The 12,359-nt window shown below is 44.3% G+C and overlaps 1 protein-coding gene across 1 annotated transcript in view; it reads left to right on the forward strand.

The window, feature by feature from the left end:
• CPNE9 (copine family member 9) overlaps positions 1-12,359 on the forward strand; it is a 61,942-nt gene that overhangs the window by 6,550 nt on the left and 43,033 nt on the right. The window lies entirely within an intron of this gene.

Consider the following 12,359-nt stretch of genomic DNA (forward strand, 5'->3'; position numbering starts at 1 on the left):
AGAGTAAAAGCTCTTTCCAGGGCTTCAGCGTGGTTTCCAGAGAACAGTGTGCGAATGCCTAAGCGGTGTGCGAGTCCCTAGCTGGTGCTCTAGGTAGGTTTGTCAACTGATAAAAGGATTTGAGCTGATTAATTGGTAGATCACTAATGAATTATATTCAAATACATCTGCATATTACTAAAACCTCAATAGGAGTGCCTTCTGGAGATATTAAAGGAAGAGTAAGATAACCTGCCAAGACAACCTACCCCTGCTGAGCAAAGAGACACCTTCTAAGGCTCGGTTCTCTTATATTTAGGAAGGGGAGAGCCACTGTCCCTATTCGATCCAGCATAGCATTCTCTGGTGGCTGTTGTGGGTGTCTCCTTGGTGTCTCTTTTTAGACTGCGAGTGGGATAGGGAACCATCTTATCTATGTAAATTGCTTGAGAACCTTTTGAGTTGAAAAGTAGTATACAAATATTCTTAATAATAACATTAACCTCCAGCTTAATAAAAGGTAATACTTATTGTTAGCAGGAAAAGTAGTCTTTGGTATTTTCATTTCTATTACTGTAGCACAATAGAAACAAAACTGCTTTAGGAATGACCAAGTTTGCCCTTAACTTTCAGCATTGTTCACTGGATCTTATTGCTAAAGATGTGCAGTGCAATCTCATTCAGATTTTCCCAGAAGGGAGTCCCACTGTATTGCCTATGCTGCAACCCGCCTACGCTGCAACCCACCCACACTTAGTTGGGAATAAGCCCCACTGAACACAGCAGGACTTTTAAAGAGTTTTTATTAGGTAATTAAACAACAACGTTGGGATCACTGACAATGAGGCAAACAATTTTTTTTAAATGCACAGTTATTAACAAGTTAAATGCAGTTATTAACAATCAAAGGAGGTCAGTCCTTGAGAAACAGTAGACCAGTTTCAAAAGGCAAGCAGCTTCGCAAGGGGGATGGATCAGGGTTGTAGGGAGAGGATTTTTGAACCTTTTCCATCTGCACTGTCTGTAGCAGAGATGTGAATGAAATGGACTTTGTGTTTCGTTTTGAGCTCAAAATGAAATGCAAAATGGCCAAAATGTTTTTTTCAGAACAGTGGTTGAACTAGCAGTTTTGATGAAATAACTCAAAACATATTGAGTGTTTTGGCCATAGGGAACAATGGGGAAACTTGAAACACCCCACTATTCCCCCTGGGTAGCTCTTAGGGACACCAGGACATGCATGTCCCTACCACCCAACCCACAAAAGAAATGGGTGATTTTAAACACATGTTTAATATTTCCCCAAGCCCCCATTGGATCCTATGGGGGTTTGGAGAAAAGGTTAAACATTGGTTAAAAATCACCCATTTTCTTTTGTGGGCTGGGTGGTAGGGACATGCCCTACCACCCAACCCACTTTGATGTCCCTAGGAGCTGCCCATGGGCAACAGCGGGTTTTTTTGAGTTTCCTCATTGTTCCCTTTGGCCGGAACAAGCTGCACACACAAATTTTGCACTGTAATTTCTGATGCATTTTGCAACCCTGCCTTGAAAAACACTGCTGAAGCACACACTAAAAGGGAAGCTATCCCTCACAACACAGAACACACATTTCAAACACAGTCCAAAAATGCCCAAAATATAACCACTGTCCAAGAATCCACTGCCAACCACAGTGCCTGCGCTGCAGTAACATCATTGGCACAATTATGACTCCTTATATTTCTTGCATTGCAACAGCTGCCTCACTAGCACCCTTACTTAGCAAGCATAGCCATACGCTCAACTAGAGCAACTTCAGCCACATTTTGACTGAGCACACCTTGCAATGAAGATTGCAGAGCAGACCAGAGAGCAGTGAATGAAGCACCAGTTAGTCTCAAGGCCAGACATGGAACTTGTCACAGCAATCACCAAGAAACATTACGCAGAGAGAGAGAGAGTGCACGAGCATGAGCTGTCACTGTCCATTTCTCACCACAACACTATCTCACAAACAAAACAAAACACAACTCAAGGAAGGAAGGCACCCAGGTTCTGTCAATCTGAGATGCAGCAAAACCAGATGGTTATAGCAGCAATAGCACAGCATATTATACTCAGTGCTGAGAAAAGAAAACCACAAAATCAAACCTTCCTTCCTCTTTTCCTGATGTATCCTCTTCAAGAGAGGCATAAGGGCTCTCTTCCCCACCCCCTGCCCCGACTGTCCCTTTGAAAACATTTTGAAATTCCCTTCTTTTGTGTTCCCCCTCTCCCCAGCCAATGGGGGCACAGTTGCCCATGACAACACTTGATTTGTATGATAACAAGCTAACCAAGAAGCAACAAGATTGCAAGCCAATCAGAAGCCAGTGCTAGAAAACCAATCAGCAAGGGAAAAACAGGCCTCCAAAATGGCGCTTGAAACATCAAAACATGCTGATCGAAACAGAGTTCTTTTGTTCCAAGCTTGAAACAGGCCCTTTTAAAAGAGGGCATTTTGTTTCAAGCTTGAAACATTAGAAATGGCCCATTTCTAAATTGCCCCACCAAAGCTGCTGTTAGCTTCAGAGAGGACAGCTTATATGCATAAAAATTATGCTTGTAAGTTTTTCCCTGTGTAACTAATAGCATCTGAATCCTTTTGAAAAAGATATTGGGAGTTTGAATACTGAAGCTCCTGTGCTACATCTAGTTTGGTCTTGAGAATGATATCTCTCTAAATAATTATTGATAGAATATGTAAACCTGGCCTAAATAATTATTGATAGAATATGTAAACCTGGCTACTAAGCGGTACTGTTGAGCAAGGATGGGCAAAAGATAGACACTGTTCATTGGGCCACTGATCAGTTTGCAGTAGATGGCCCAGCACCTGCTGGTTGCTGGGCTCCTTGCAAATAATGCTGGATTTGGTGGACCTTAGTTGGATCCAACGAGACACTTCTTAGGATCTTAAGCCAGAGTGCAATGTCGTGATCACTGTCAGATTAGTTTCTGCTTTACCTCTTAGGAGATCTTGACTATATAGTTTTGCTTGATCAATTTAAATCAGATCACTGCAATCATGAAGATTCCAGTTTTAAAAAGGTAGACCATACAAAACTGGTTAACCTACCCCTGGGAGGAAGGAAGGAAATAAATAAATAAATCTCTACTAATGTGCCCTAATTTTTTTCATCTGTGTGTGGAATGAGATTTGTTCTGGGCTGGAGTATCAAGGTAGTGTGCGCCCATGAGCATTCAGAGTGCGGCCTTCCTGATTCAACCTGACCTGCAGTATTCTCTCTAAGACATGCACATGTGTGTGTGCTCACAAGTTTTTTTGATGTCTGCTCAGTTAATTTTAGATCCCACTCAGGTTGCATCAGGAAGGCCCCACTCTGAATGCACATGTGCACACACTGCCTTGCTACTGCCACCCAACCCATTTCGCACACAGATGAAAAAAAAAATTAGAGGGAACACTGCTGAGTGGGATCTAAAATTAACTGAGCAGACATCAAAAACCATGTGATCGCACACACATGTGGACACCTTAGAGGGAACACTGATCTCTACCGATAAATGGGTGCAGCAAGCAAAAGTATTCTTTGTCTGCAGCAGGAGCTTCTGTAGTGTTAGTTTGTTTTCAAAAAAGAGCAGCAAAGCCCTCAAGCGAACCCTTCATCTACTTTCAGGATGCATAACACAATTGATAGAGCTAATTTTCTATTAGTAGCTCTTGCTTACTCTCAGGGAAATCCCAGAAATGTCTCTCGCCATATGCAGCACTGAAGGAGAGAGGCTGCAGAACTTGGGTTTCAGCTTCATTTAGCAGTAGAGAAAACTCCTCTGAAAGCCGCAGACAGAAGCTGTTTGGTGGAAGTGCCTGCAGATTAATTTGATCTGAGCAGCTGTTAAGGAGCATAGAAAGGCCAAGAAGGAGGGGAAGGGTGGACAGGAGGGGACTTGGAAGACTGCACTGCCTGCGATTGGATCCGAAGGGGTTGCGGATAATCTCCAAGGACTCCTCCCCTGTCCGGCTTCATGCTTCGCCTTGTGCATCTTTGGCCCAAGGGATAGTATGCTGGAGAGACAAAAAGATCCAAGCAGGGGATGGAAGGCAGGCACAGTACCAGTGACTTACAGAAATGCAGCAGCAAGCAAATACAGCAAAGGGTCTGATGATGCCCCCTTAAAAGACCAACCCACAAATTGTGGCATAAGCTTGTGTGGAATGGGTGAGAGCCTGCTTTGTTAGATGCAGTGTATTCTGACCCATAAAAGCTTATCCCAAAATAAATGGGTTAGTTTTTAAGGTGCCACCAGACTATTCACTGCAGCAGTCTTGTGAGCTGCTGACAGAATCAACGGATTTCATTTCTGCTGCCTGAAGCAGAGTACCTTGGGTGCCCGTTCCCTCTCTTTTGTTCTATGAAAAACTCACACTCCCGGTTCTTCCTTGCCTTCCAGATTTCTTCCCCTTCTTTGCTTTTCTATTGGGAAGCAAAGAGGAAAAAGCCATGTGGTGCCATTTTGTCTCCCTTCCTCTGCAGGTCATCCATGGCGGGGCGTGCTAGGTGAGCTGCCCTGAGAACTGGCCCACAATCTGTTTCCTGAAGTGGTCCACTTCAGCCTGCTTCATGGTAGGGCCAGCCCTAGCTGTGGGGCTAGCTAGAAGTTGGAGCCCCAGTGCATCCCCCTAGTCAGTAAAAGGTTTCCAGGAACTGGAGTGACTCCGCCCACTCAGACTGGCCATTGGCTCTGCTCAACGGGAAGGAGTGTAAAGGTTTCCTTCCTGCTCAGACTGGGGTTTTGCCTGGACGATGAAAGTTCCTGGCTGCACTTGATGGCTTGGCATAGCTCTCACTAGAAGACGATCCTGGCAACTTCTCTGAAATTAACAAAGTGAATGGATGGCTTCAGTGAGGGATGGATCCAGAGCACACAAATCTGTTGGTGGGGTACAATGCAGCAGGAGTCGAGCAAGCATCACACAGAAGGTGCTGGTTGACTGCAGTGTAGAGTGGGCTTTGAGTGACAGGGCTGAGGATTCTGTAACAGAAAGAAGAGGAGAAAAAGTTAGAGATCACTGATCACAGGAGCAAACCAGGACTATCTTTTCTCTGCATGTATAAAAGGTAATACACATTCTGCCATGGGAAGAGACAAATTCTGTAGCCTGAATCAGGTATACAGATTTGCATGGCTGGCCTAACTAAAAGGATCTTAAAGACGCACTTATTTAAGCAAGCTTTTAATTAGATTTGTAAATTGTGTTTTAAATGTTTTAATTTTTGTGTTGTGTTTTTTATTCTGTAAACCACTTGGAAAGAAGAGTTTGGGGTCTTATACAAATATAATAGATACATTATTCTCCTTGTGTTAAGTCATGGGAAAGAGGCAAGAAATTATGCTCAACCGTCCGATTCCTACAAGTCTTATGCAACATGCTCCCCCACTGACTTTTAAAATGTTATTGTCGCACGTGTTCAAACTTGTCTTCCTTAAGGACTAGAAACTTGCCAGATTACATAGCTCCTTGGTTGCCAGGAATCCGTACATCTACAGCAAGACAGGAAGAAGGAAAATGTGCATTGCTGAAGTAGGACATGGGCTAAATAAAGAGCAGGTGATGGGCAATGGCAGAGCAGGAAGCAGATGGGATGGGATGGGGGCTCAGTTGGGTGAGAGCTGTAATGTGGGGAAGCAGACTGTGATTGAACATGACAGGAAGCCCATTTACAGGATAAATTTTTTACCAGCAGCACGCTGGGTAATGCCTGAGCAGCAATTATACCCAAGTCGAAAGAGCCATCCTCCGCGAAGGAGCTTGAGGCAGGGGGAGGAGGGAGTGGGGAAGCAAGGAGCCGGGAAAACACAAGAATTGCTTCAAAGAGGAGGGAGGAGAGGGTGGCGGCCCAGAGGGAAGGACAAAGTGGAGGCGGGGAAAGCAGGAAATGCGTGCATTTCCCAAATCGGCAAACAAGGTGAAGCGGGACTTCAAAAGTTGCTAAAAGCCTATTAATTGACACTGCAGGGGAGCCTTGGCTTTATTATGTCTGTCACATTTCAAGTGTAATAGCAAGGAGGGAGGGGGGATAGGCTAGTCAGATAGCAGGACATGCTAGAGAACAAGTCGTGTACTGTAAGTGTGCAAGATAAGAAAGGCTGGGCCCCTTGCATTCCCTGCCCTTCAGTCTATGGCAGTTTCCTATGGAAGCGTATGTTCTGTGTTCGTTTTTAAGATGCCACAAGACTCTTGGTTGCTTTTGCTGCTGCTGCTACAGACTCACACACCTTGGCCCCTTTTAAAATATAATGTCACCCTGCATTAGAGCAACTGAAGAAAACAAAGAAGCAGCCACTCGTCACAAGCTTTATTGATATCTTTTGGTAAAAAGAGCATGCCTAAGAATACGAGAAGAGCCTGGCTGGATCCGGCTGAAAGCCCATCTAGTCCCGCATCCTGCCTCCCACAATGGCTAACCAGATACCTCTAGGAAGCCCAAAAGCTGGGCACGGAGGTTATAGCTTCCATGGGCCCATAACTTAATGGTAGAGTGTCAGCTTTTTGTGCAGAAGGTTCCAGGTTCAATCCTTGGCATCTCCAGGCAGGGCTGGGAAAGCCACCTGCCGGGATGATGGAAGGTTGCTACCTGTCTGAGTAGATAATATTGAGTTAGATGGGCCAATGGTCTGACTTGGTATACGGCAGGTTTCTGTGTGCCTGTGGGATGGAGAGCCAGTCTTGCAACAGCAAACATGAATGATCCCCTTTGCTAAGCAGGGCTTGCTTTGGTTTGTATTTGGATGGGTGACTAGATGTGAGCACTGTCTGCTGTGAGACAGTCCCTTTAGAAGATGGGGAAGAGTATCTGGTTTGCATGCAGAAGGTCCCAGGTTCAATCCCTGGGGAGAGTCTCCTGCCTGAAACCTTAGAGAGCTGCTGCTGGTCACTGTAGACCAGGCCTGCTCAACTTGGGTCCCCCAGCTAGTCTTGGACTGCAACTCCCATAATCCCCTGCCACAGTGGCCAATAGCCAGGGATTATGGGAGTTGTAGGCCAACATCTGCAGGAGGGCTGAAGTTAGGCAGCCCTGCTGTAGACAGTACTGAGCTAGATTGACTAATTGAGAGCCAGCATAGTGTAGTGGTTAGAGTGTTGGACTAGGACCGGGAAGACCTGAGTTTGAATCCCCATTCAACCATGAAACTCACTGGGTGACCCTGGGCCAGTCATGTATCTCTCAGCCTAACCATGTACACAGGGTTGTTGTGAGGATAAAAATAACCATGTACACAGCTCTGAGCTTCTTGGAGGAAAAGCGGGATATAAATGTGTGTGAAAAGAAAAGAAAAATAATGGTCATGTAAGGTAGCTTCCTATGTAGTCATCCCCTTCTGTTTGTTCCCAGTGGCGCCTATTTAGTAGTATACTGCCTCTGACCATGGAGGTTCCATTTTGTCAGTAAGGCTCATATTTGTTGATAGGCCACTCTTCTCCATGAATTTGCCTAAACACCCTTTAAAGCCATATCAGCCAGTGGCCATCAAAGGTCTGTGGCAGCAAATTCCTATTTGTTAACTATGAACTGTGTAAAGGAGTCCTTTCCTTTGTCCTGAACCACCTGCTAACCTGTCCTGAACCCTGGTTCTAGCATAATTAACGGGGGGGGGACTTATTTCTAACCATTTTTCCCCACACTGTGAATTATTTTTGAACTTTCTATCATGCCTCACCCTCAATCATCTGTTCATTATACACCTATTTAAATACATTTTTAACCTTTCCCCTTGAATACATAGCCTCTAGGAAAAAAGAGAACAAATGAATGTTTTTAGTTAATGAGATTGTTCATAAAAATGATATGCATGCAGATTTGCATACAGAATATACATGTTAGTCTCCTTGTGCATTCCTGTTTTTATAGTCTTAAAAATTTATAGGAAAATGTTATTTTTAAGGTTAAGTCCTATGATACGTTGTCTGATTTCTGTATTCTTGACAAGTTTTTTCAGTTGCCTTCGATGAAGAGTTACATTATATTCCAAATGCTACAGGCATAATCAACTTTGAGGAATGTGTCAATAAATGGATTTTTACCCCTTCAAATATTCAACTTCCCTTTGTTTACTTTGCTCAAGAATCCTCTTCAGTTTGCCTCCCTTTCTTGTTGCATGCCCCAGAAAAGCAGCAGAAGGCTCTTGGATGATGAACCTTTGCGCAGAATTTGACAATGAGAAGTGCTGAGGATGGCTGCATTGACAGAACTCCTTTCTGTGTTGTTCTCTTGTCACCAGGGTATTCAGACTGCAAAGAAAGGAGTGTGGGATAATGGTTAGAGAATTAAACGAAGTCATGGGAGGCCATGAAACTCCCTGGGTGACAGCGCTGTGCTAGGTACTTAAAAGAGATGAGGCCTGGGCCCACAGCCCCCTTTTGATCATGACCCTCAAGAATGACCAAGAATAATTACATGTGTTTTTAAAAAAATTGAATATTCGAATACAGCACACATGGTGGGAGCAGCAGAGAGCTAGGAGAGGCCGGAATCTCTCTTCCAGCTACATTGCCTTTCTGGAAGAGGTCATGGAGGAGGGAGGGGGCTGTTGAGATTCGGGTCTCTGGGCAATTCATTGGGGGCCTGTGCCCATGAGCTACCCCCTAGTGATGCTCCTGCTGGGTGAGCTCAGCTAGTCACACACTCTCTCACTCTAACATGCCTCACAATGTTGTTGTGAGCATAAAATGGAGGGGACAGAGTACCATCTACACTGCCATGAGAACCCTGGAGGAGCTCTGCTGGATCAGACCAAAGGGCTCTCTAGTCCAGCATCCTGTTTCCCATAGTAACCAACCAGATGCCTCTGAGAGGCCCATCAACAGGAAATGAAGGCATCCCCCCACTCTCCTGCAACTGGCTTTCAGAGCAGCAGGCATGACTTGTCCCCTTAGCTAAGCAGGGTCCACCCTGGTTGCATATGAAAGGGAGACTAGAAGTGTGAGCACTGTAAGATATTCCCTTCAGGGGATGGAGCTGCTCTGGGAAGAGCAACTAGAATCCAAGTTCCCTCCCTGGATTCTCCAAGACAGGACTGAGAGAGATTCCTGCCTGCAACCTTGGAGAAGCTGCTGCCAGTCTGTGAAGACAATACTGAGCTAGATAGACCAGTGGTCTGATTCAGTATATGGCAGCTTCCTATGTTCCTATTTAAGCCCCTTTTTAAAGCTATCTAAGCTAGTGGCCCAAATCTTGTTGCAGATTGATTTTGTGCTGTGTGAGGAATTGCTTCCTTATTTGTTCTAAATCTCCCGCTAATCAGTTTCATTAGATGACCCTGGGTTCTAGTGTTGTGAGAGAGGTAGAAGACCTTCTTTCTCTCCTGTAGAGATAGTCAGGCTTGAGGGAGGACTAGGGCTTCAATTAGAGTAACTGCTTGGAGGGTGGGCCTCTCCAAATAAGGAAGAGAATCAAATCCCTGTTGCCCAATCCAGAGTGAGGGGCAGGGTTTCCTGGACAACAGCCTATAGAGAAGTAGGGGAGGGGTCTGTTAGAATTTAGTAGTTGTTCCCTGGAGGCCTCTGAAGGTGGTCTCATCTGCTATTATTATTATTATTATTATTATTATTATTATTATTATTATTGCATTTATATCCCGCTCTTCCTCCAAGGAGCCCAGAGCAGTGTACTACATACTTGAGTTTCTCTTTCACAACAACCCTGTGAAGTAGGTTAGGCTGAGAGAGACGTGACTGGCCCAGAGTCACCCAGCTAGTACCATGGTTGAATGGGGATTTGAACTCGGGTCTCCCCAGTCCTAGTCCAGCACTCTAACCACTACACCACACAGTCTTGGCTGGGAATCAATCAACTGGAAATTCCTTACCTGGAAGTAAGTAAGAAGGATAGGGGCTATTTTAGCTAGACATCTCGGGAAGTTTATTTTTGTTTTAATTTAAGTGCTTGGAGCTGACTGCATGGCTCTTGTAGTTCCCGGGGAAGGGTTTTACTTGAATGGAAGCAGCAATTGTTGATGTCTCTATAGTTTTCCTTATCATCCAATTATTAATAAACCCTTGTTATTAAAGTATGTCAGTCCTTATTGGGTCCTGCCCTAGTCCATATGCTCTTGAAGGCCTAAGACTGCTCAAGCCCTTTTTTGTAGGGAGAGGTTTTCCACTTTACTCTCCCAGAATGTTCCCTTGGAAGGATGCATCTGCTCATATTAAAAAGTGGATGGTGGCAGCCTATCCGGAACTCCTCAAAGCTAGAGGAGGATTTTGTATTCCCCAGCCCCACACACACTTTTGATTGTTACATCTCCATACTGGATAATTTTATAAGCCTCAATCAGGTCCCCGTCCCCACCACTTCAGTTGCCTTTATTCTAAACTAAAAAGCCCAAATGCTATATAGCCAATTGTCTTAAGCAACTTTGAGGGAAAACTTTTTTTTTTAAGTAATGCTAAGGAGTGATAAAGGGAAAGACATACATAGAAGACTAAAGCTTTCTGAATTAGAGTGAAAGGTTGTTTGTTTCCTCCCCAGATAGAAAGGTATCATTCTGACACAAGCAGTGGGCTTGAGGACATAGTGGAGAGTCTCACAGAAAATGTCAACTTGCTGTTGCATAGGAAAAGAGCAAAGTGTCTCACTGGGGCCTGTTCTTGTCCCTTTAATAGCACGATTTAACATGATGTTGCCTGACATGAAATGTAGCAGGTGAAACTGGCTAAGGGGAAAACGACAACTTGTGAATTTCTGATTGTCAGGCGAAAGGTGCAAGATCAGGGCCAGTAAAAAAGATGGCATCTCTGTTTGGCAGTGATGAAAACCAAGCTCCGCTTTCCTCCTCAAAGCCTAGAATCTCTCCTCATCTAATTATATGAGGCTGAAGTTGGTCTCTGGTTCCCAGTTCCTCATTCAACACAGAGCTACATGAGCTGCGATATGAATAAGAAACTGATGATTACACACCTCTACAGTTCAAAATGAACTTTGAGCCAGCCCAAATAATACATCTCTGTGGTCATCAAAGGTACATAGACTTTAGTTCCTTATTCAGGCTGCTCATGCAACTTTGTACAGAGGAACATACTAGAAGCAGCCTTTTATCAAGTCAGGCCCGTTGGTCCATCTAGCTCAGTACTGGCCACACTGACTGGCAGGCAGCATTTTCCCAGGGTTTCAGGCCGGAGTCCTTCCCAGCCGTACTTGGAGATTGAATCTGAGACATTATTCATGTAAAGCTGTTTTTATTTATTTATTTATTTTATTTATATTTTATTTTTCTGTACTGCCTACCTCAGCGGCTCTAGGCAGTTCAAGTGAATAAAGACAATAAATACCAGATAAATAAGCCATTGGAAACAATTAAAAATTAAAGCTATTTCAAACCATTTAAGAATCACTAAAAGCCAGACTAAAAAAAAAACGTCTTTAGGGTTATTTTAAAGGCTGGTAATGATGCTAAGCCTTGAATACCTCTAGGGAGTGCATTTCACAGCCTAGGAACGACTACAGAGAAGGCCCAATCCTGAGTTGCTGCCAGACAAGCTGGCGGCAGCCAGAGATAGAGCTTTCTGGATGACTTTAATGTGCAATGGGGGTCATGCAGAAGAAGGCGCTCTCCCAGCTAGCCTGGTCCTAAGCTGTTTAGGACTTTAAAGGTAATTTACAGTACTTTGTATTTTGCCCTGAAACCTATTGGCAGCCAGTGCATGGTTTTAAAACAGGTTTAATATGGTCTCTCCAAGAAACCAGTCTGGCTGCTGCATTTTGAACTTACTGAAGTTTCCGAACTACATACAAAAGCAGCCCCACGTAGAGGGGGTTACCAGGGAGTGCACCACAGTTTTGAGATACTCTGCTACTGAGCTATGACACCATCCATTCTTGTGTGGAAGAAGAACTAGGAACCAACTTCATCCTAGAGTTGTCAACTCTGACTGAAGCTGTTCCTGGTGGGTTTCCCCCCAGTATATTTTTTCTAATATTTTTCATAATATCAAGCCGTTAAAATCTCCAAATTGCTTCCAGTGGTCACCTGGAGAATATGATGAATATTTATATACCGCTTTTCAACAAAAAGTTCCCAAAGCAGTTTACATAGATATAAATATAAAGATAAATAGAATGGCTCCTTGTCCCCAGAGGGCTCACAATCTAAAAAAGACACATAAAGTAGACACCAGCAACAGCTACTTGGGGGATGCTGTGCTGGGGTTGGATAGGGCTAGTTGCTCTCCCCCGTTAAATAAACAGAATCGCCACTTTTAAAAGGCACCTCTTTGCTCAGTTAGCAGGGGACTGAGGCCAATTCAGGGGATTGTGGGGGATTGAGGCAAATTCCTGGCGACTCCAAGCTGATCCTTAAGGATGGCCAACAATGTTCCCTGTAACATTGATTTC

This window comes from Hemicordylus capensis, chromosome 2 (genome assembly GCF_027244095.1).
Source record: "Hemicordylus capensis ecotype Gifberg chromosome 2, rHemCap1.1.pri, whole genome shotgun sequence".
Classification (NCBI taxonomy): domain Eukaryota; kingdom Metazoa; phylum Chordata; class Lepidosauria; order Squamata; family Cordylidae; genus Hemicordylus; species Hemicordylus capensis.